General features: G+C 39.0%; 1 long non-coding RNA gene across 3 annotated transcripts in view; it reads right to left on the minus strand.

Moving 5' to 3' along the window:
- The window catches only part of LOC137860702 (uncharacterized), a 74,036-nt gene that overhangs the window by 11,627 nt on the left and 38,622 nt on the right, over positions 1-23,787 (minus strand). Inside the window, exon 3 of one of the 3 annotated variants that reach the window (XR_011099136.1) lies at positions 1,838-4,298. The exons of the other annotated variants lie outside the window; for them this stretch is intronic. This is a non-coding gene — a long non-coding RNA (uncharacterized lncRNA). Of the gene's footprint in view, positions 1-1,837; positions 4,299-23,787 lie in introns of those variants that run through there. 3 annotated transcript variants of the gene reach the window in all.

A 23,787-nucleotide genomic window follows, 5' to 3' on the forward strand; every position in this document is an offset into this window, starting at 1 on the left:
ACAGCTATTTCTGTCTCATGTGTAGGAGAAATGTATTCTGTATCCTATGGTATACTCTCCCTTCATTCTACATCGTTGGTGACAACAAAACAAAAGCGAATCTCCTACATGTTTCAATTCTAATGTCTCGCTTTTTACTGTTTTTAGATTGCTTGCATGCACCTACTGTCCTTACGTACAGGGGCTCAGAGACTTAAAAAGAAAATGCTGAACGTGAAAATCATCTAAGAACATTTTCTTTAGACTATAACTCTTCCTAAGTCTTCGAAGGACCCTTCAATTCAAGCTTCAGGGAATGTATTTAAGGATAAGTGGATACCAAGGAGTGGAAAGAAGCATACACTGAGGTTTGCACGAGGTCTTGAGCATCCTATGTGAAATTAACCACATTACACAGCTACACATTTTGCTGAGGTGGTCTACGCACTCAAGGCGATAAATATTTATGTATTTACGTACCGTAGATGCCAACGTTGGTGTCCCAGTGAGCGTTCAAGGTGCAGGGACCCGGGCGGTGGCCGGGGTCTGGGGGCTGCTGCATGCGGCGTGCTGGGGCTGCCCCATGCCGGCCCCACCGCAGGGCACGGCCGGGCCCCGCAGCCTCGCCTCGGGAGCAGCCTGGGGAAGGGAGGGCAAACACCGCACGGCAGGGGGCGGTGAGGGGAGCGCTGCGAGGAGCGGCCCTGCACGGACAGCCAGGGGAGAGGAGGAGGAGAAGGGGCAGGAGCTGCTCCAGGCAGCGGAGCAGAGGTTGCCCTGCAGCCCCTGGAGTGGCCACGGCGGAGGAGGGGGAAAGAGCAGGAAAAAGGAGCGGCGGGGAGGAGCCGCCATCCCCCGTGTGGGCTGAAGGGGCTCTCAGCAGCCGTCTCTGAGGAGACAGCAGCTCTCCCTGCCCCTTTTGAAAAGGTTTTTATGTGCTTACCCAGCGAAGGTAGAAGCTGGGCAGGGCCTCTGAGCCTGATGTGCAGCCGTGCAAAAACGAGCACATCATGTACACAACAATTAGGAAACAAAATAAAAGGTAGCTGGACGTGCATTTGAACGCATCGCAAAGCAACAAGCAGCAAACAAACGAGGTTCCTAAAATACATGCCAAAAGGCCTTTCCAAAAGCAGAGGTAACTAGTTGGCAGAACACATTATGCATTGCATCACATTATCAGTGTGTTATGAAGTCTAAAAATTGAAGTTAATTAATATGGCATTCAAAAAATAAAATAAAAATAAAAAGGCTTCCTGGTTTTATTTCCTTCTTCTTAAAAGATAAAGTTCACACGTGAAAGACGTACATTAACTTTAAATATAGGCAAACCATTTATGGCAGAGATAACAGCTTTAAAAGGCCAGTATGGACTAAATTGCTTTTCAGTGAGAAGAAGCTGTACAGTGAACTGGAAAATCCATGAGCTTTTAACACAAGTTTTTACCATTTGATTTGAGAAAATTTCATCTATTTATGGCACCCTGGGCCTCTACGTGACGGAGCAGAATGCAGCTGCTTCAGCTTTTCCCGCTACTATTATCAGAGTACTGACACAAGGAATTTTGACCTTTTATCCTCCTTCCAGGTAGGGTAAATAACATGCCTAAATAATGTTTTCATTTCAGGCGGAATAGTACATCATTACTCATGTGGATATATATTTTGCAGAACCTGGTGAATAAGATAGCACCATGAAAACACCGTTATGCTGCCTTGTTTCTCTGCCAGAATTAGTGCTTCTTGATGTGCCTGGGAATGTTTACAAAACCAAAGCATCATATTCTAAAGGCTTGCAATAAATCAACGGACCATAATAGTTTTCAACCAGAACATTTAATTATTTAGGCATAGGCGATTCATTCAGTGGGTTTTAAACGATGTTCTAGTGGGTAGAGAACAGATTATGATTGTGAGTGCAGTTAAATGATGCCAGTCTGTCACAAGTTCCTGTGTTACTGCAGACAAGTCATTTAGGATTATATTTTCAAAAGTTCTTTGGCACCCAAAGATGCAGTTAAGCACACAGGAGATTTTTCTGCAACTATTGGAACAGTAACAATGAAGGCCCATGGATTTTAACAGATGCTGCAGAAAACTCTATTGGCAACCTTTTTGTCAATAAAAGTTCAAGTGTCTTAGAAAATAAAGCTCTTCAACTATGAACATGTAGAATCTATTTTTTTCAGTGATTTTGCAGCACAATCGCACAGCATAATGGTCAGTCAGTGTGTCAGAGCCCCACAATGAAGTTTCTGAGTGGTTTTACTTTGAAGTTAGAAAAAAAAAAGTAACTGTTTTCTCATCCAACCTACATTTTATTTTATATTGATTAATTACTAGGTCGCAAAAGTCTCCACATTCTATAAACAATATAATATTATACCTCAGAAACAATATAGAAAAAAAAAAAAGTTATAGTAAAACAATACCCTCTAGCTCTTGTCTAATTTCATAATTATATAAAGTTGCAAGAGTCATCTGTCCTGTGGGGCCACGCACAGTGGGAGCAACTATTTCTACAGCTGGTAGCTTGTCTGAATTCTCCCGAAAACAATAATTAATTTAGGAAAGAGGAAAGAAAGAACAGATTTTGATTTTAGTATCCCTCTCTTCTTTACACATTTTTCACAGCAGCCCCACCATTCAGACCAAGACTGTTTTGATCTTCCTGTGGAGTGGAGGAATGGAAAAAAAGAGACTGACAGTGATCATTTGGTCAAGACTCAAGTTTCAGCAAATGCGGTATTTCCCAAAGCCCGATCCTCGCATTCTCAAGAGCAGCCCACATGTTCTCTGCTTTCCTCTTGGGGTCTACAGAACATGGATGGGTAGACCGATGGTTTGCTCTTCACTCCCACATCTATGACAGTAGCTGCTACCTTTTTTGACAATCCTATTGCCTTTTGGAGGGCTAAAAGTTAAACTCACACTCCTTAGGATTTTGAATAAAATAATTGCTTTGCCCAGCAGCAGTTATGGCCTGCCACCACCCAGCTCCATACACAGTAGAACCACAAGAAGGACTTGGTGCATAGCTAATAAGATCTCTCCCTGTGTCTTCTGAAGCTTTCCTTACACTAATGGAAATTTGGCTACTTAATTTAAGAAAACTTTTTGAGGTTTTTGTCTTTCAGCAGGGACAAATTCTGAACTCGGATCTGATTACTGAAGTGTAACTGCTATTTTTGACTGACGGAGAAACAGCTAAATTATCATTTTAGGAGTTTATCTCAGCTGCAGCATTATAAATTTGAAAATGTTATGGCTTTTCTTTTAGCTTAGTATGATAAAAATGTGAATATCTCCACGTATTAAATGTTATCTTCTACAGAGCGTTATTGCTTAATATTTCATCATACTTCATAAATTAAAGCAGAAATGTTAAAGTTAACTTCTTTTTTCCTGAAACAAAGCTACCAGTGGACTTTATTAATATACAGTTGCTGTACTCTGCTGGGGCTATGTTTTCCTTTTATCAGAGTAATATGTTCTGCTTATGCTTTTGCAGCCACATAGATTTATACATTTTGTATTTTAAGATAATATATGGAACTTAATATTGTTATGCAAAATGTGTGCTTAAAGTAAAGCATAGCACTCTTATTCCAGACTCCGAGAGTAAAATGCACTGAATTTGCATAACATTTAGCAAAGTTAAATTTAGGAGTATCTCTGCATAGCATAGGTGTATGTAGGGAAAAAAAAAAAAACAAAAAAAACCACAAACATTCATCTCCAAGCCTCATTTTAAGTTTAAGTAGGTCAGAAACCAGGAAATAAAATTATCCACCAAGTTACTCTGCACAGGTCTAATAGTAAGCTGTGCCTGGGTATTCATGCTGCTGGAACAGAAGTCTTAAAGTGATTTGGCAAAAAATGCATGTAAAAATGTGTGCTGCATAAAGAACATTAAAAAATGTTAGCATCTCACATGGCAAGTGTTTTCCTTTCCATGCCGGCAACAGATACCATGTTTGCTGGGCTACTTACAAAGACCCCAGCACACTCTGGGCACTGTACAGATTTTTTGCTACATTGTAGATTTGCATTTGTAGCAAAGACTATGGTGAATGTACACAGGAAAAAAAAAGTAAGTAGCAAGCCCCAAAAACATAGAGTGAGTCTCTGTAAATACACTATGAGCTTTTTTCTTTCGTGCTCATCTTCCCTCATGTAGCTTTGCATAATTCTGGCCCTATTAAGTAGATGCACTTCTCTCTGCAAATTGTCTTGCTACATTGCCAGCAGTGCCATCCAAGTTGAGGCCCGTTCATCTGTTTCTATTATTTCTTTTCCATCACTTCTGTAATTATTATCTATGAAAGAACAGGCCAGACATAAACATCAGTGATATTATCAGTAAGGATCTTGTGAATATCTTTGCAGAAGGAGTGAGAAGTGAAAAGATTGATAGCTACTAACTTGTCTTTATCCTGGAGCTGCCCAAAAATTTATACCCATGTATCTTTCCCTATGAAAAACAATGAAATTCATTTTTTCTTTATCTTAATTTTTAGAAATGTGTCAAAAAATTGTTTGCTTAAATACATAAAAGTCCCCGATACTTACTGTAAAGAAAAAAATTCCCAATTGCTTGAAATACCTAAAGACTTTTAATCTCTTGTCCAATCTCTTTAAGTCAGCAAGTGCCTTTGTAAATTAGTATAATCAGATATGCAGGCTACACTGCTGAAACAAGCTTCAGGCCAAAAAGAAAACATAAAAACTGAGAAGTAGAGAATACACTGGACACAAGTGAAATTCCTGTAAATTCAGCAAGTATTTCAAGCACTTTTGGGAGGGGAGGGCAAAACAAGGAGAACAAATTAAGTAACTAACAGATACAAGGAAGAGTAAGGAAAGTGTGAATGACAAAAAAACAAAAACTTCCACTAGGTTCCATTCAGCAGTCATTTACTGCTACAGGTTTACAGCCTAACACCTTCACGGATCAGGTTTTGTCAAGCTCAAAGCAACATGCAGATACTATTCAGCCACCACATCATCACCCAGGAGAATCTGTGCTTTGTTTCACTGAAACAGTTTCCTTGGTTGTGGATGGAATATGTATGCCTTTAGACATCCATACCATTAGGAATTCTTTATGGCATCATACAGTCAGGCTGTCCTAGTGCAGGCTTTCCAGGTTCATATTAAAGTAGGAAACCATATTGTATCTGTATTGGAATCCCCTGGGACTAAGGGGGATAACATGATAGGTGCGATACTATGTTCAAATTTTTGATGTTATCCATCATCCTTTGTTTTCAGCTCACTTACAGCAGCAAAGCTACCGAGTACTGTATTTTGTGAATAAATATGTATGTTACTGTTTCAGTCTGACAAGGCAGGTTTTGTCAGTACCTTTCAGGACTGTAGAAATGTGTGAATTAAGGTTTTTGTATCACTGTAACAAAGCCAATGTATATACCTGTACATCAGAGTTCCAGTGAACATTTATGAGCATCTTCAAATTCAAATCTTATAGAATTGTATTTACATATACCAGACAGATAGTTAACCTGCAATGAAAAACACAGTGGTAGTTGCAAAGAATATAATAAATTCAGGTGCCCTACTCCTACATTGCAGGTGGATTTTTTGGTGTTTTTGTTTGTATGTTTGTTTTTGTTGTTGTTTTGTTGTTGTTTTGTTTCCTGGAATTATATATTAAAACAATAAAAAATAAAAAAAAAAAAATCAATGCATTGTTAAAACAAATGCACACAGCTGTACCTTCCTGATTATCATTAACATCAACAAAGTTCAAAAATTTACCACAACGTGTCCAGATAACACAATGAAACTGTGAGAACACATGCAAAATTGCATACCAAAATAAATTAAAAAGTAATTGATAGGCTACCTTGCCTGAATTTACAAATTCTTCTTCAGGTAATCAGGTCTTTGAGTTTGAGACATTGTCTTAACTGCAGTCTTTATCGTGATGGATCCTACTGCCTCTTTTATTGTTTTTCTTTCTCATTAATCATGGCTGAACCTAGATGTAATCCTTTCTTGGTAGTCTCTTTGACGTAATGGGTCAAATACGCGGTGTTAACTACATTCATCATTTGTTTCTTCAGAAATCACTTAGAAGTGCTAAAAGCCTCTTAAAAAAATCATTTTACTAAGGAAGCTAAAACAATCCACAGTTACAACCTTTTGCTGAGGATTTCATATAGCTTCAGTTACCTGTTACATCCTGTTTGATCTCTATTTCAGGATCACAGGTTTTTTGAGTGACAAAATCAGCATATTTTCACTGATGTAAATGATACTGGTCTCTGATTTGAAGTCAGAGGAGTGTTTTTCAGATCTGCTTCAAATCTGAGCCATATCAAGTTTCTCAATGTTACACTGACTTCATAAAAACTTATTAAAATTATTCTGCCTATAACTTGTCTCAGGAGGATAAAAGTAGTTTCAAGTAAGCAAACATTATTGAAGAAATACCAAAATCTAACAATGTTTTGTGGTCTTCTTGGAGGATGTAAACATGTAAAAAGCCCTAAACCCGTAGGTTTGGCTTGTTCTTTTCCCAGTAGTGAAAATTTCCCACAAAACAAAAGAAAACAAAAACAACACAGACATGCAAAGAAAGCCAGCTATATTCTAGCTCACTATTCCCCTTTCCATAGACAGGTTCTGGCAGAAAAGAGTTTATGCTCTTATGAGATCTTCATAATTACTTGACCACTCTGAGATACACGGATACTGATGGCTGGCTGAATCCACTGTCCTCTCTTCACAATAAGAATCAACGACAACCATCATGCCCTACTTTTTACTGTCACTCAGCTGCTTATTTCCAGCTCCAGCTGGCTGGATAAATGCCAATTGACCACGGGATAAGTGCTCCCAGGAGAATTCATGTTTACCAATAGAGCAGAAGGAGCACCTATTTTTACTGCTCCACCCACCCTTTTCTTCTACTGTTCAACTCATAGTAGCAGCTAGTATACAACAAAAAGTCAGGTTTAGCTACTTTGGACTCATGCCTTTCCAGCAGAAGCCTGGGCTGCTAGTTTGTATTACAATGAGCACCTCCACCAGCCTGTAATCTACTCATCCAAGAGTAGAGGAGAGTAAGGTATGCTGCTCTGAACTTGAGCCTCTGTTGTTTCCTCCTTTACTGTCAATCCCAATGCTTGCACAGGAGAAACAATGATTCTAAGGAGAAAGGTGTAAGGAGGAGCCACTTCTACAGAAAGTGCACACGACATGCCAAACCTTGTCATCTCTTGGTCAAGCCAAGTAGTCAGCACGCATTGGTCCAGCAAGCTGTAAGGAACGAGTGTGCCCTTGAGCGCGCTTGCTTGGCAAAAATCCCTGGTCAGGCTCAGTCAGAATGGGGAGTCAATTGCCATTGCATCTCAGGAGTGATACTTCCTCTGGAGGAAAACCAAAACACACCAAAATAAAACACAAACAAACAAAAAAACTTTAAGTTGAAGACCTTGAAAATGTGTATTTCAGACAATGATATGAAAACCTTTGGGCAGTTTTTGTTTTACCTGATCAGCTTCACCTCATTCTAATGAAACTGTGGAACATTGTTGTGGGTTTAATTATAAGGAAAAGCTAGAAAATGAATGATTCAGTTTTAGATATAGGTTTTTTTTTTTTTTTTTTTTTTTTTTACATCCAGCTAGTATTTTCAAAATAAATAAATAAAAATTAAAAAATCACAAAATCTTGTATGTAGTTCATGATGCATATTCATGGTTGTAAAATACTCAATATTTGAGCCCCTAAGTACTCATTAGTGCTTATTAAGCCAGTCTGCTTTCGCAAAGGCCCAAAATGTAAACTTTCATTCCCTAACTTATTATTTTCAATTTACAGTGCCATTAGTTATGCAATTTGGCATGTCTTCATTTATTATTTGATGGGTTAGCACCTGCCTGTATTTGTTTTTTTAAGCCAACATTAGCAAAGTGACATAGAGAATAAACACTATGGGAACAGTCGTGGTTTACCAGCACAATGTAGAAGTAAAAACTGTGTTTTGTTTTGTTTTTAACTTTTTTTTTTTTTTTCAGTAAAATTAAATTTAGTCTGTTCAGTGCAAAATATTGTTCTTTAACATTTTTTTTCTAAAGTTTTAATGCAATCTGGTTTTGTTTATTTAACTGGATTTTAGCCAAAGATTCTATTAGAGGATTTATTCTTCCTGTCTCAAATACAGATGTACCTTCTGAATTGTGACTATACCTCACCTTTCTGCATGGTTGCTGCTATGGAAAAGATTCTCAAGAGATGGCATAATACTAGTGCAGACTGCTTGGTTAGAGAAAAACAGTCCTATGTTATCACAAACTTGTAAAAATATTCCTCACAGATGAGCAGATTGCTTATGTAAGGACAGTCTGTATTATTAGCCTTGAAAGTACTTTGAAGCCTAGCTAATCTTAGCTAAAAACAAAGATTTTGCAGTAGGTAAAATTACTAATGCAATGCATATCATAAAAGCTTGAATGACAGACAGAGGATGGATTATTTTCACAGTTTTGCCTATTTTTATCTAAATGAGTGAAGTAAAAAGAAAAGATTGATCAAGTCAGGGAAAAAAAAAGGGAAAACATGAAATTATATAACAATAAATAATTACTTTTAAACCTTGGCACACTGGAAAGGACACTTTATTATTTCAAAGCTAAACTTTCTTTGTTTGCAATGTATCATTTTAGGAATACTTTGCTACACAGAAAGAGAAAAAACAAAGCTCACTTATTTCCCCCCCCCCCCCCCCCCCTTCCTCTCTAATTTGATACTTAAATACAGTGGTACAAATTTAAAGGAATAACTTGAATTGTTAGACTGCAGGACACTTTACTGTAATTTTGAACTCAATGCGGTGGTATAATTTGAGTCCAGTTTTGATAAGGTCTGTCAGGGGAAAGGAGACAAGTGGGAGACAGAATTGGAAATATAAAAGCTTTCAAATAGCGAGCTTTTTAACTAGGCTGTTTCTACTGTTTGTTTCAGTAAATGTTACTGTTTAGGGATTTGCAACCACCTCCTGTTATCTTCCATTTTAAAAAGGATGAAAGGTAAGTGTGGTCCCAGGCATGGACGACAGCACCTCCAAGGTGACCTCCATTTGTATCTACCACAAGCACTCTCGTATGCTCCCTATGCCCAACACTCATCTGGTTTGAACTGCAGTGTTATGGTACCATATGCTAATATGGTAACTTTGTGTTGAAAACAGCATAATGGAAAAATGAACTTGCTAAATTCATGCTTGATTACTGCACAGTTTAGACTGTGATTGGGAGGCATTGCAATTTTAATTCTACTACACTACAGATGAGCATTAATAATATACTTATGTAATTGGATGTGTTCCCTTAATCAGAGCCAGGAAAATGGATAGTTCAGTAAATCAGTTTTGGTGTTAGATCTTTTAGAATTGAATATTTCTACATGTTATTATAGAACTACCCTGACTTAAGAGGCATTAAAATACAAACGAAAACACCAGCCACTTAAAATTTCACTCACTAGGAACCAGATTCTGGCTCCAGATTCAGGTTCAGTGGATTTTGAACAATCAATTCCTGTCCCATGAGTAAAACCATTAAAAAATAAATCTCTCTGCTGTATCCATTGCCCTGGGTAAAAGCTAAGGCAGTCACCAAAACAGTCCCTGTGTCACTGCAACTCAGATCCCATGCACGAATAGGGCACCTCAATGACCTGGCAAAACCTAAGCTATTAGAGGGTGAATAGTCCAGAGTCCCAAGGTTACCCCAATAAAGCTGTTTGCTTGGATGCTGGCAGGAAGAATAAACAGAGGAACAAACTGCTTCTCTCCATCCACTGACACCCGGTACAGTTGTCCAGACGTGGTATGAGACAGTGTGTTCATGCAGCAGCTAGAATTGAGCTGTTATGAAGAGGTTTCCTTAGCCACACAGTAATGCTTGCTCTGTAACAACTTTTTTTCCCCCCACTGCTGAGTCCTTTTCTCAAATAGAATAAAATTGGGCTGCATCATAAAGCTTTTCCAGCTACTTTTGTGATCCACAGCACAGTACTTTCCTAGGATGACACTGTATCTTTTTTTAATATTTTTTTAACCAAGCATTATCAAACAGGTAGTACCTCCTTAAGCCTAGACAATGTAGGCAAAGCTTAATATCTACTTACAAATGCTCTATAGGTAAAACTGATTCATTTTCAAAATAATATTTAAATACACTTTTAATTCAAATGTGTATGAAATTTCTTGTGTGTGCCAGCTAGATTTCAACTGACCATTAAGAACATAATTATTGTGAATTACTCATAGCATGCAAAGGTGTGTTTTTAATAATCTTTCACATTTCACTATAAGTTTTTAAACAAAAGAAAACACACACACACAGTATTTAATGAGGACAGAGTATTCTTCTATTTAGCCTGCATTTTAAATGTGCAAAAGAGATATTCTTGCCCCCCCCCCCCCCCCCAGCTACAACTGAAATAATGACAAGACAAAAAAATGTAAGTGATATAACATTACCTTTGTCGTTCACAATTCCTATCTTGCTTTTCAGTCACAGAGTTTTGACACCCAGTGAAAATGTTATTGTGCACTGAAGCACTTTGCAGTGGTTACACTTAAAATACATTTTAAAAGTGAACGCGCTTCACCTGGAGACTAGACTCGCTATCGATTCCCTCAGTGGCTTTCTAACCAAAGCTTGGAAATGAAGTAATTATCTACTGTGTGTGGAAATGAACTGCAAACCACCATGGTTCACCAGCTACCCAAATTACTATAGCTCCCTATATCTCCAGCAACAGAACTTCCATCCAGCGTATTTTGTTTTATTTCAGTGTTCATTTTAACAAGATTAAGGTTGGTTGCCGTAACACCTATCTCAGGTGTTATTGATTGCGAATCTGACTTCCCTCCTCTGGAATTGAGGATTACTGTAGGCATTGCTGAGCTTGAACATGCCTCTGCCTTACCCCAAGCCACAAGCATTCATTGTGCCAACTGGAACGAAACAAAGTGCCCCATCTGCTCAGCAATGTGGCTTGCTGCGAACACGCTGTCCCCGTGCTCGGATCCCTGCAATCGCTACCCACTGGCAGCAGAGTTCAAGTCATGGTCTCTGCTTTGCTGCTGCAGGCTCTAAAGGGAGCTGGATGGGATTGCTCTGCTAAAAGGTAGCATATGCATATACTCACTAAAGCTGTATTCTTAAAGGGAAAAACTTCAGGCATTCATGGTGGACCAACGTTTTTTTGGTGCTTTTCTGTTCATTCTCCAATTTCTTTCCCAGCCTGAAATCACTAATGCAGAATAGAGCAGCAGAGTTCAGACACTAATATACGAGACAAATTTCTGTTAAATTTCTGCTCAGAGCTTTAAAGTGATGATGGCTAGTGGAAACTGCCTAGTGGAGTGCCCTGAAGTCTTCTGCTGATCTTCTAAACATGCTGGGTCTTTTCTTCTTAGAAATACCAGTTTTGCAGACAACTGATTTCTTAGGATCTCTGTTCATTTGCAATCATGATGCTGTTTTATTTAATTTTCCAATAGGGGAAAAAAAAACAACCACTGCAAATCTTGTAATTTATACTAATGTCAGAAAAGAATGAGGTCCTCTGGATACGGGGAATTAAAAGCTCGGCTCCCATATGAGCTATTCCTGATTAGCACTGAATGCAGCCTGATTATGAAGAATTTTTGCATTGCCGCTCCATACAAATTTGTAACTACTGCTTTTTGGAGGCACCTTTCCTTCTCTCTACACTGAAGTACAAAATAATTGCATTGGCAAAATCCAACAGGAAAAAAAATACTAGTTAGACTTTCTTATAGCTATAGCTATGTAAGAATACAGAAGTAACATAAATTGTATTAGGTAGGTAAAACTAGCATGATACACATGCACAATTATAATAAAAATAAATTATTTTCTATGAGACACTTTAATATTAAGGAAAAATATGATGTGGCATTAAAATATTTATAGAAGAATATCGTAGTCACTTGTCTTCTAAACACTCTTAAAATATTAACATTTTTGCTGTGTTGGACTCCTAACAATGTGAAATGCCTAAGAACTTCTTAATTATTAGCATAAATCTATGGCTGGATTGGGATTTAGTCTTACTAAGTTAAAGCATTATTATTGCTGAAATGTTAATAGTTTGAGTTAAGGAAAGACAGCCTCAGCTGCTTACATATGATTATGTGGTTTGCATAAGTAAAATATGATAATTATGCTTAATTATAAAAAAATCTAGAAGCTTATTTCTCTGTTAAGTTAGGATCCAGACCAAAGTTTAATTAATTCACAGACTGTCTTCTTCACAATTTCTAAGAAGCTTGTTGTAAGACTGCTAGGAATCATGAAATAAGACAAAACGTTATCCTCGTTATTTTAATTTAAACTGTGAAGAAGTTCTTGAAAATATGACCAAATGGCCTTTTGAACCAATGGGCTGTCTTTAGGGGGAGCATTTGCTCCTTTTATCTGAAAAGTAGGGCCTGCCACTGGGTCATGGGGCCTCTTTTTCCAGTACTCTGTCTGCCTATGGTGGGAGGAGAGTTCTTGCCCCTGACCAGCCCAGTGATGTGGCCTCACACCAGGGTGAGGGCCAGGTTTCCTCTGCTGTAGCCCCAGCCATTTCTGGAGGGGTAATTGTTCTCTCTCTTTCCTAAGGGAGAAGCTTTTCACTATTTTCAACTCAACTTTGCAGAACTATACTTGCCTAAGCAATTAATAACAGCAACAATAGGCCAAAAAAAATTTAAAAAAAAATCAATGAAAATGAAAGAAAATATTATTGTAGAGGAAACAGGATGTTGAACACAGTGTTCAGACAAAGTTCAAACAGCTCTCATTTTAAAAGTGCAGTGCTATTAAAGAGCTAGTGAGGCAAATCATCTTGTAAAAATCCTATAAAATTTAATACCCCAAACAGGGAAGGACCCCATTGAAAATCAGTGGATGAGCAATGCAAGAAAAAATAATGTGATTGTAAAGCATATCAGATTCAAAAGGGTTTAGTGAAAAAAAAAAAAAAGAAAAAGGAGCGAACTTCACAAAAGCTGAACCATGGTTACTTAAAGAAAATGTGTTGGCACCAGTGTATTCCCAAACCAGCTCAAATAATAACTGTTTTTGTGCGATAAAGTGAGAATACTTAAGAAGAAAATGTGTGCACACACACAAAATCCCACTCTGCGTCTCTGGGTAGCTCACAGTATTCCCCTAAGTTTCTGTTCTATGTATGTCCTGTGTAGATGTAGCCCTGATCCTTCACCTTTCTGCAGCAAAACAAATTCATTACTGTTTAGTATTGCTTTGAGCTGTTCAGCCACCTATTGAGTCGATTCCTGCTGTTCCAGCTATGCAAGAACAGATTGTCTTTAATATGCAGTTTTCAGAGGAGCTGACTGGCCATAAACCGAATGGGTACAATGACCACTGATGTCGGTACAAAGCTTCCCTCTCTCAATTCCCAAGAAAATATGGACCACCAAAACAGCCAGAGCTGGCAAATTGATAATTAAAAAAAAAAAAAAAAGCATGAAGAATGTACTAGAAATTTGACAAGGAATATTTTGAATAATTTATCTGATGAGTACCATTTGACTGTCTACTGAGCTCTTCAGGTAATGAGGAAAGCCATTTCAGTCCCGTTACTGGAAACGTTCACAGATGTCATTGGCAAGTATAAGACACCCTGTTGTAAAGGGTTGCATTTTCAAATTTAGGTCAGACTTCTAAATTCACAATTAGGTTCTTAAACCACAGCAGCCTTATTTCCAGATATTCTTAGCAGCTTTAGTGTCCACTGAAACTCTCAGTTGTGACTAAGTGTGCAGTGTCTGCAAGCTGAATGCAGGTCAGCTGATTTTCACTTTGGCAGTCTCATTTAACTTAGAAGTCCAAGGCACATAGTGCAGTTCCTGTGTCCCCTGAATCATTTATTCTTCTTCTATTTACCTGTGGCTTCCCACATCCAAACTGCCTTGCCATCCAGACTGCCCAGTCCCTGGCACGACTTCTGGCATCAGCTGAGCTTTCACAGACAGTGGGAGAGAAATCTGAGCCATGCCACCCAAACACTCCCCGCTGCTCCCCATGTCCCACCTTACAGAGAGCACAGCCAGGCACGCTGTGATCACTTGCGCTGCCATGCTGCTATCTCGCACTTCCCAGTGTTCAGAAGAGGCCTCAGCCCGTTCTCCTTCCAGGATGCCTTCACATCGCAAGCAGCAATGAACTTACAGGAGAAGTCGCTACCAGCATCTTAGAACTGGCATTGTTGACACAGGGTATGAACTGTTTCAGCTTGCTGGTGTCTCCAGATCCAACAATGTAGGCACAGCTAGATACATCCAATTTTGCTCCTTTCATCAGCGTTAGTTTGTAAGCTTGCATATCCACATCCACACACACCCTGTAGCAATGCCTGCATCTCCCACCGAGCCGCTCTTCCTTGGCCATCGTAATCCAGCGGGGGGAGCAATAAAAGAGGAGGCAGCAGTGATGAGTTTAACACAGCCCACATCTGATTCTTGAGACCGAAAGGCAGAGCTGAAGGAAAATTTCTTCAGCCTTCCCACAGTTCAGCCAGATGTGAGAGATCCCTCTGAGGTGCAGAAATGTGTGACGGGACTGCTGAGGTGTGACAGTGACATGAGATGTGTCGCGTTTGCCACCTGGAGACCCTAGCAGGCTCAGCGGCATCTAATTAGCTCCCAGCTGGGAGCACCTTACCAAACACCCCTACTGCCGGCTGGGAATTAACCTCCTTCAGACCAGGCCATTTTCTGGATCAGCAGATCCTCCTTCTAGGTTTATTACTTATGTTGGGCTGGCAAAGTTTCGTATCTCCTGCAGAATGCAGTATAATACCTGTACATACTTTTCACCCTCAGAAAACAGAAGTATTTCACAAGGGTACTTGCAAGGTACACCTGCTAAAAGTGATTCTTCACACATTTGCCACAGGACAACAGCATTAGATGCTTACAGGCTGAATGAGGAACAGAATTGCATGTTCTCTCTCTCAAACTCTAACTTTCAGGCTATAAAAAAGGGAAACCAAATTCAAATCCTGCTTGATTCATTATGTGTTGTAGTCTGATATTAATTACAAGCACAATGAGAAGAGCAGGCAACCATGAACTTGGCTGTAGTGGTAAAAGCTGGGTTAAAATACATGTTTAGCGACCAAAGGCTATAAATTGTCTCATTTGTTCACTAAATGGATGTGGCCACTCAGACGGTTGAATAATGAAAATAAAATTACACAACCATTAATCCAATCCCCAGCAAGCCTTGAGCTCAGCTCATCTGTTCCTTACCATGTGCTACTCCGTTATATGGTTAGCACGTGTGATGCTGGGTACTCATGGCAGATGTTGCTAACAGATAATGCTTCGAGTTAGATACTCATGGCTAAGATTGGCACAAGAACTTGTGGAAGTCAAGATAGATGCCAGAATCACAGGGCAGTAAGTCTAATGATGTTAATAACTATCTACAGGCAGTCATTTACAGCCTTTTTTTTTGGTCTTTTTTTTTTTTTTTTTTTTTTTCCAACCTCAAATGCAGTTGCTTGCTCCAAGCCTTTGCTAATATTTGCTGCAGGTTCACCACCTGGATGTCTCAGCAACCCTCCACTAGGACTATGAAGCAAGTAGGGAAGTAGGAGGCTGCAAAATTTTAATTCTTAGGCTCAGTGCACTGTGGCAGTCCAGGCCCCTGGTGCTTCCAGCACTCCTGAGCTGGAAACAGCAGCTTCGGCAGCTCTGCTCCCTCACAAAGAAGGTTCCAAAAGCATTTGTTTTTCCCTGCCAAGAGAGAACCGAATGACCTTCAAAGGAGCCAGAGCCTCTCCAGAGTGGAATATCTATGTCCACCAGCAGAGATGAGCTGCTCTGCTTCATCATGAATTAAGTACATTTTTTTTCAGTGCTTTGCAAAATGCCTTGTATTCACACAAAGTCTTACTGAGCTCAGTATAAAGATATCCAGAAAAAGCTGGAGATTATATTCATATTCTATTTCATGCCTACTTTGACTTACCTCAGCATGTTTAGTATGCAGAGCCAATTACTCTGTAGTCCAAACCTTTGTTCAAATCTAGTATTCCATTAACTAAAGCTGACAATAATAAACAGCCATATTTGCACAGTGAAGGCAGGTATTGCTGTTGTGAGTACTTTTGGGGGGCGTGTGGGTCACGTAGGAAACGTTTCCCCCTGAGTTACAATGACAACATCAATTGAAATAAAAATAATAACGAACCAAAAAGCTTTTAAACTAAAATAGTAAATTCTGTTAGAAACACAAGGTATATGTCTGCTTAATAGCATGGAATAAGAGGATCCACTAAAGAGAATATATACTACTGTCAAAGAAAGTTTATTTCTCAAGCCCGTGTTGCAAATAATGGACATCAGCAGCTTGGAGAATACTCAATAGTGTCCTTTAAAACCTTCAAGAAGAAGAAATGGTGGAAGTCAAGCTTGAAGCCCAGCCTGGCAAACAAGTTTTGACTTACCTCATTGCATGACATTAATTAATTGAATCTCGTGCCACTGAGAAACATCTAAAATAGATGAGCTAAAGTGAAGAAAAAAGCCTACAGCTTTTATTGAAATTGTAATCTTCATGACTCTGTACACATTAGAAATTAGACTTTCAATGAAGCATTATACATAGGCAGGCTAGATATCAGCTGGGTGTAAATACCCTAAAGGACTTGAAAATTTCTTCCTTTCTCTCCCTTAAAAACAATAACTCTATGTTTGCTGGAAATGAAGGCCGTACCTCTCAATTCTTTCTCTCTGCTTGAAGCAGTGAGAGGCATCTGTGTAGTATTTCTGTATTTTCCTGCAGGAGCTCAGACACTACAAAGTAGAAATAACCACATTCTCTAGACCCAGCTCATTCCCTTCATCCTGTTATCCACTCTCACCCTGACACATCCTTTACATTGTGAGAGGTCCTAAAGAAGATACCTTCACAGTCAAAAAAAGCGACATGCTCTAAGGCTGTTCTCTGGAAGAAGTCTGTGACCCCATTAATGCCTATTTGCACAGGATACATGGCGTAAAGGAGTGTTAATGTACTTCAGAATTTGCCTCCTTCAGTTTTTGTCTGTATGATGACTATTTTGTTCTTAAGACTTAACTAAATGTAGAAAGTTATTTCTCTTTGTAGCAAGTTTGAACAATTATAACTTTATTATTTCTGAAAGATTTTTTTTTCCCTGAGTTTTAAATGAAATGCACAGATAACAGAACTCTACCAGAGTGCTAAGGGAGTTTGCTGGACAGCAACCAGTTTCCTGAGGATTTAGCTGAACAGCTCCTGAGAAGACAGATCAACTGTTCCTGAGACTTTAGTATTTCATGGCCCTGGGGAAAACCATCAGGTGGACTGCTCCTGAACTAGTGACAGAGGGCTCCCAAGTCCACATTTCCATTTTCTTTTACATAGAATTAAAAAGTTAGATTTTTTTATACCAAATGAAGAAAAGAAATCAAAACCATAAATGTTGAAATTATCTGCAAAATTAAATTATCTTTTTTTTTTTTTTTTTAGTCCCCTACTTTCAGTTCTAGTCTGTTCCCTTTTCATTTATTATCTACATAATGGAAATGAAAGTATTTTTTTCAAGAAAAATAAATAAATTCTTAAGGTACTTCATAGCTCTTTAACAGTCATTTTTATTTCTATCCTCAGAGAATGATTGTCAGGAAAAAAATATGGGAATAGAATAATAGGATTCTTTACAGATACTTCTGTATGCAAATAAACAGAGTAACACCAGCCATTTCTCTAAATGGATTCTGCCATCAGCATTCACCTGCAGATAGACACTCCCCTGGGATTTCGGTAATGCAATGTACAACATGGATGACTGGGTTTGTCGACAGTAGTCATTTCTCTCTGAAGCTTATCATCATGCAGTGCAGTATCTTGAAAGGCAGAAACCAAGGTGAGCAGAGAAGCTCCCTACAGATATATGGTGGGGAGTTTTTACACAGTAAATCACTAAGAGGGAGGTAAACAGAAGATATATGATTATTGGAAATTACATCCTAGGAAGTGACATCCTATCAATTTCTCGGTCAGGGTGTTACAGTAGTCTGGAGCCACATATTCCACCTCACATATGTTGTAGCTTGAATCTTTTGTGAGTTATTATGAGAAGTGGAAATACCAAGGTGCAAGCAGGAGCCTCCAAGCTTCCCCCTCCCATTTAACATTTGGAAATGCAGTGAGCCCTAACCATGGCATGAGAGAAGCAGAGGAAGGGCTCTGCAAATCCCATATGCCATCAGCATTGCAACAGAAAAGGGTGATCAGTTTAGAGTCAGGTGATATGAGTTCTGGCCATTGCTTTCCCTTGACACATTGTGTGACTCAGCATAATAAACCCCCTTTCCTTGATTTTTCTTTTGGTACCATGGAGACATTAACCATTCTATTTCTTTTTTGAAAAGCAGAAGTGGGAGCAGGAACTGCCTAGAAAGTATGCAAGTGCAAAGTAATACAGTTGATTATTTCTATAAGGGCACTACCTGTAACTTCTAAGTCCTATCATGCTGTATTATGAAGAAATATAAAGAAAATAAAACAGATCTCACAAAGCTCTTTTGAAACAAAATCCCTATGCAAAGGACGCAAAAGTACCACAAAGTAGTTGGGACATTGCATCTTTCCAAACTAGCTAACCCTGGTGAATGCTGTTGGTGCACCCTGAATACCATCAGATGTCCTTCTCCTACTTCATGAAACCAGCTGAGTATCAGCAATACATGGCAGAAATCAGTGCATGAATTGAAAAGAGCTGACTCATACATGTAGTAGAAGAGCAGAAAACAGAGATTTCCCTGGAAATTGAATTAACTTCTGTGAATTTAGAAGAATTTCTAGCCAGCCTGCGGACTCTGATCATGGGGGCAGGTTGGGTGGCGGATGATCACCTTGCTGTCCCCTTGCAAAAAAGAAAAAAAAAAAAATAAAATGTGGGATGAGTGAGAAAAAAATAGCACCTGCAAAATGCAAGAGGAAAAAATTGTGTTTTTCTATCACCTTTACTTTTCTAGTAGACCTTTTCCTGTCCTAACAAATGATTGTGACTTGATGTTATTGATGCTACTCAGTTTCATCATCTCTACCAGAAAGACATAGCAATGTATGTAGCCATGAAGTATTAGTCTTAATCTCTTAAAAGTTCCAGTTTACTTCAAGACTTCTCTTCAGCAACAAAAATGTTTTTCTTATGACTTCCCATATAATTTTGCATCTACTTCAAATATATGAGCCTATATCATATGATATGAGTCACGCATTTAAGGCATGAACTGGGCTAAAAATACCTAAACTAAATACAATACAGTATCTAAAATTCTACTAGGAATTTATTCAGTGATAATGCTCCTTAATGACAAGACTCATCATCAGCAGCATCAGGTGCTTGAGTAGAGGTAAGCTTATACTGCTCAGCGGGTCTACTTTTAAGCTCTCTTCAGATGCATCTACAATAGTTGCTTACACTTGACTTCCTTCAGCTGGCTTCCAGTAGCAATCCAACCTTACTCTAGGAGCAATATAAAACTTCCAGGTAAGCCCTGGAAGCTACCACTGTTTGTCGTTTGTCTTCTAACCTACCCTCTTCTGAAGTGGGTTTATAACCAAGCTGCCCATGCTGCATATTTGGCAAAAATAATTCAGTCACCAACATCATCCAGAAATTCTTATATCTTTCTTTAAAATGCTGTGTTTTTTTTTTTTTTTGTTTGTTTTTTTTTTTTTTTTTTTTTTTTTTCAATGGATCCTTTAAGAAAGGAGCAATTTCTATGACTTCCTGGAGGACTTTAGCTTACTGAGACTTTTCAAAGGGACACAAAATTAAGGACAGGCAAAACAGATGCCATCTGTCACAACTGATTTTGGCACATTGTGGTCTTATATTTTCTGTCTTCAAAAGATCACTCTTAATTAGCTGAGTTCAATTATCCAGTTTCCTGCTCAGCCCACCACAGAACAGATTTGGTGCAGCTGATGACGTAGGTGGGAGGACAAATTGAACTATCAGCACAGAAGAAATGACCAGAGAAAGAATATAGGAACTACTGCTACCAATTTTTTTTGGTTAAAGTCAAGGAGACTTTAACCAGGGAGAATGTGTCACTCAGAACAATAAACCTACTTGCTGGGGATCATTGGAAAAAACTTCTAAGGCACTTATTTGACACTTTTCTGACTTATAGCACAGAGTGACCTGCAGGACAACTCATGCTAATTCTATAATTACTCATGGAAGGGCTGCATGGGCCTCATGTAGGCCACATCTACCTGCTCCACCAGGGCCTCCTCCACGGGCTGCAGTATGGAGATCTGCTCCATGTGGGACCCATGGGCTGCAGGAGGACAGCCTGCTCCACCAGGGGCCTCGCCGCAGGCTGTAGGGCAACTGCTGCTGCCTGCCTGGAGCACCTCCTGCAGTGACCTTGGGGACTGCAGGGCTGGTCCTCTGTCCCAGCTGCTGTTATGCAGCAGATTTTTCCCTCCTTAAATCTGCTCTCCCAGAGGCCCAACCAGCGTCACTCCCTGGCTCAACTCTGGCCAGTAGCAGGTCCCTTTTGGAGCTGGCTGGAGCTGGCTCTGATCTGACATGGGGCAGCTGCTGGGCTCTGCTCACAGAGGCCTCCCCTGCAGTCTCTCCATTGCCAAAACCTTGCCATGTAAACCCAATACACAGACTTTTTGGACCTAGTTAAGAGGCAAAACCTAAAGGCATATTGGTTTCAATTAGAAGTTGTAGGGATACTGCTAGTTTTGCCTTGTTAGACTGATAGATTCTGAGTAGGTTACTGGACTAGCTGGTCTTTTTATGGGGTCAATGTCAGGATTTGATCTTTTCTAAGTTATTGGATCACTTTCATCATCCCACTCTGATCTGAGAACAAACTCTGTGAAGTTAGTAGAACAGAGCTTCAGGCTTCCACAGATAACAATCGTTTATTGGAGCAGCATCTTTAGCTTGCTGGACTTATTTTAGATCGAAGATCTGTTGAGCTCCTGTGGGCTATGCTGATAGAAAGGTGCTGTGCTCTGTAGCAGCTTTATCTTGATTGCCTGCTGCCATGTCAAAGCCCTCATGACATCACTGATGCAGCCCCTCTGTCACACTGAGCCACAGTGTTGTGATGGGCTTTGGAAGGTCCTGGCTCAACTCCTCTTGATCTCATCGAGCTCAGAGTGATGTCCTTACTACAAAGCACTAAGGAAAATGAAGTGTTGGCTGAATACCAAGCAAAGAGGACATCTCTACTTTGATAAATGCCTTTCCATTCAGAGGGTAAACAGTAGGAGCAATGCTCTTTGAATAGTACATCTACAGAAAATAAGACATAGTGCATCTACAGAAAATAAGACAAGATGGAAGGAGGCTTTAGTGATACTTCAAGCATTTGCTGCCTTACTACCAATAAAAATCAGCAGTAGAACTGCCTGGTTTTCAGACAGATTTTGAACATGGAGGATGATTATATGACTAATAACACTGAAATGGAGCTAATAATAGTGGATGTGAACCAAATAAATAGAGTCTTAAATTTCTGGGTCAGGTCAGGCATGCAAACTTGAAAGACTGAAAACAAAAGTTGATATTTTTGTCTGCCAACGTGACAATGGATGATGTTACAAGAAAAGGTGGTTTTATTCATTCTTTAGAAGAAGCAAATAACTTCCTTTCACACAGCATTAAGAAGTCAGTGGTTAAACTGATTTCACCAAATGGGAAATGTGTCCCACTCACAGGCAGCATAATGTGCATTATTATGGCTTTTTCAGTTCTCCTGAATAGCAGCAGGTAGCTATTTTAATTCTCATTCCATAATGTTCAGGGCTTTTCAAAATTTCCAATACATATAATAAGCATCCCAAAGAGGATTGCACTATTACTCTGGTTTCTCAGACATTATTCTAGGCATCTCTTCTTTTGGCCATGTTTTGAGGTGAAATATCTACCATTACATCTGCTTGACTCTTGATAAAAAAATTCATTTTCAAATGTTGTGAAGCTGTTCTACTGCATTTCCTTATTTTCACTAGTTATTTCCCTTCTAGCTAATGGGGTGAAGAGACACCAGGCTCACCTTATAAAAAGCTTCTGCTACTTATGCAGCTCTTCTGTTTTTAGTTAAGTGTTTTCTCCCTCCCTGCATCTACATGTGGAGATCTGAAAAAAACAGGAGACTAGAGAAACCCTAAGCCTCTAACTTATCCATTTGATAAGGCCCTATGCTATCTCAAAGGAGCAAGCATTAGTACTACAGCTTCTCGATTCTGCTTTCTTTTCCACATTCCTTACATTTAGTACACCAGAAGTGATTATGATACATGGGGAGAAAACAGATTTGACAACAGCCTTCAGAATAAATAGCTGTTTGTTTATTGTTGTTGTTTTTTCCCAGAGGAAAAAATCAAAATGTTGAGGTACATTTTCCAGTTTAAAATTTCTAAGCATGACTAACATCCCAGTTACTAACTTCCTTCCTTGCTAAGCTGCAAAGAAAAATGTATGCTGGCATTTTATCTATAGTCTGTCTGCAAGCTGGAGAAAATTCCTGTTTCAATCACTGAAAAAAAAAAAAATGACCAGAAGAAAAAGCATTGCACATTCCAGAAATTTGACCTGTTTTTTCATCCACATACACTGCTAACAGAAGGAAAAATACTTTCAAATACCTATATAACTTTCAAGACATTTTAAGTGTATGTGAAAGAACAGCACATAAAAAGTAGAAGCTTACCAAAACGTAAAATGGATTAGGATATTATTATTCTATGATTCTTTCAACTTCTCTCTAGTTCATGAATGAGGAAGGGTTTGGTTTTCTCTCCCATGGCTTGGTTAGACCTCTTATGGCTCTAACTTTAACTAGAAAAGAAAAGAAATGTTTAGAGGACAGATTGCTGACAAAAAGAGAGATGTTGAATTACAGGAGCATCAAAACCAAAGTCAAAACCTTGAAAAGATCACTTGATCATCACTTCTTGCTAGTGCAGTTGATGCCAAACCTAAAGTGTTTAAAATTACTGACTTGGCACTCCATGCTTACAGCCTGATTCCAAGTCAAAAACATTCATAAGGACAAACTCATCATCTTTATTTTCCAGGTTCTATATCAAACACTTCAATGAGGTCATTGGATGATTATCTCCTATTTGCAGGACCAAAGCTGTGAACAGGTTAGCATCCTAAGCTGAAAGGGTGATGTCAAAGAAAAAACATAAATAAATAATTTTCTAAGCAGTCAGCACATCAAGCCTGCTTGGCTATTGCCACAGCAAAGGCTCTGTTACACAAATATGTACCTAGAGCATACCTAGCTTGCTGAATTTATGCCCAGGTACAGGCATGCATAAGGTTATCAAATTAATATTTTAAGCTTTCTGAGTTGATGCCAACTCTCACCCACCCACCTGAAGAAAAGACTTAATTTCTGTTAACTTTGTTGCCCTGAGTAATAAAGAAGAAAGAAAACCTTGCTGAACAGTTAAATAACTTCATGTTCTAGTCTTTAAAAGGCTTGATCATTCCAGTCCAACATGAATGAGGTAGCACTTATATGGTCTGACCACACTTCACAGAGTAGAATGGGAGAAACAAACAAAGACTGTCTGTGCTGTTAAAAATAATAATCATGTATTTATAAGGCCTCAGAGAAGGAAGGATATTCAGGTCATTAGCTCTGTAATCTGAATGCTTCACATTGCTTTGCAGAAATAGTGTGAGAGAATCAAATGGGAGTTC

The sequence above is a fragment of the Anas acuta genome, chromosome 1, assembly GCF_963932015.1.
Source record: "Anas acuta chromosome 1, bAnaAcu1.1, whole genome shotgun sequence".
Lineage (NCBI taxonomy): Eukaryota > Metazoa > Chordata > Aves > Anseriformes > Anatidae > Anas > Anas acuta.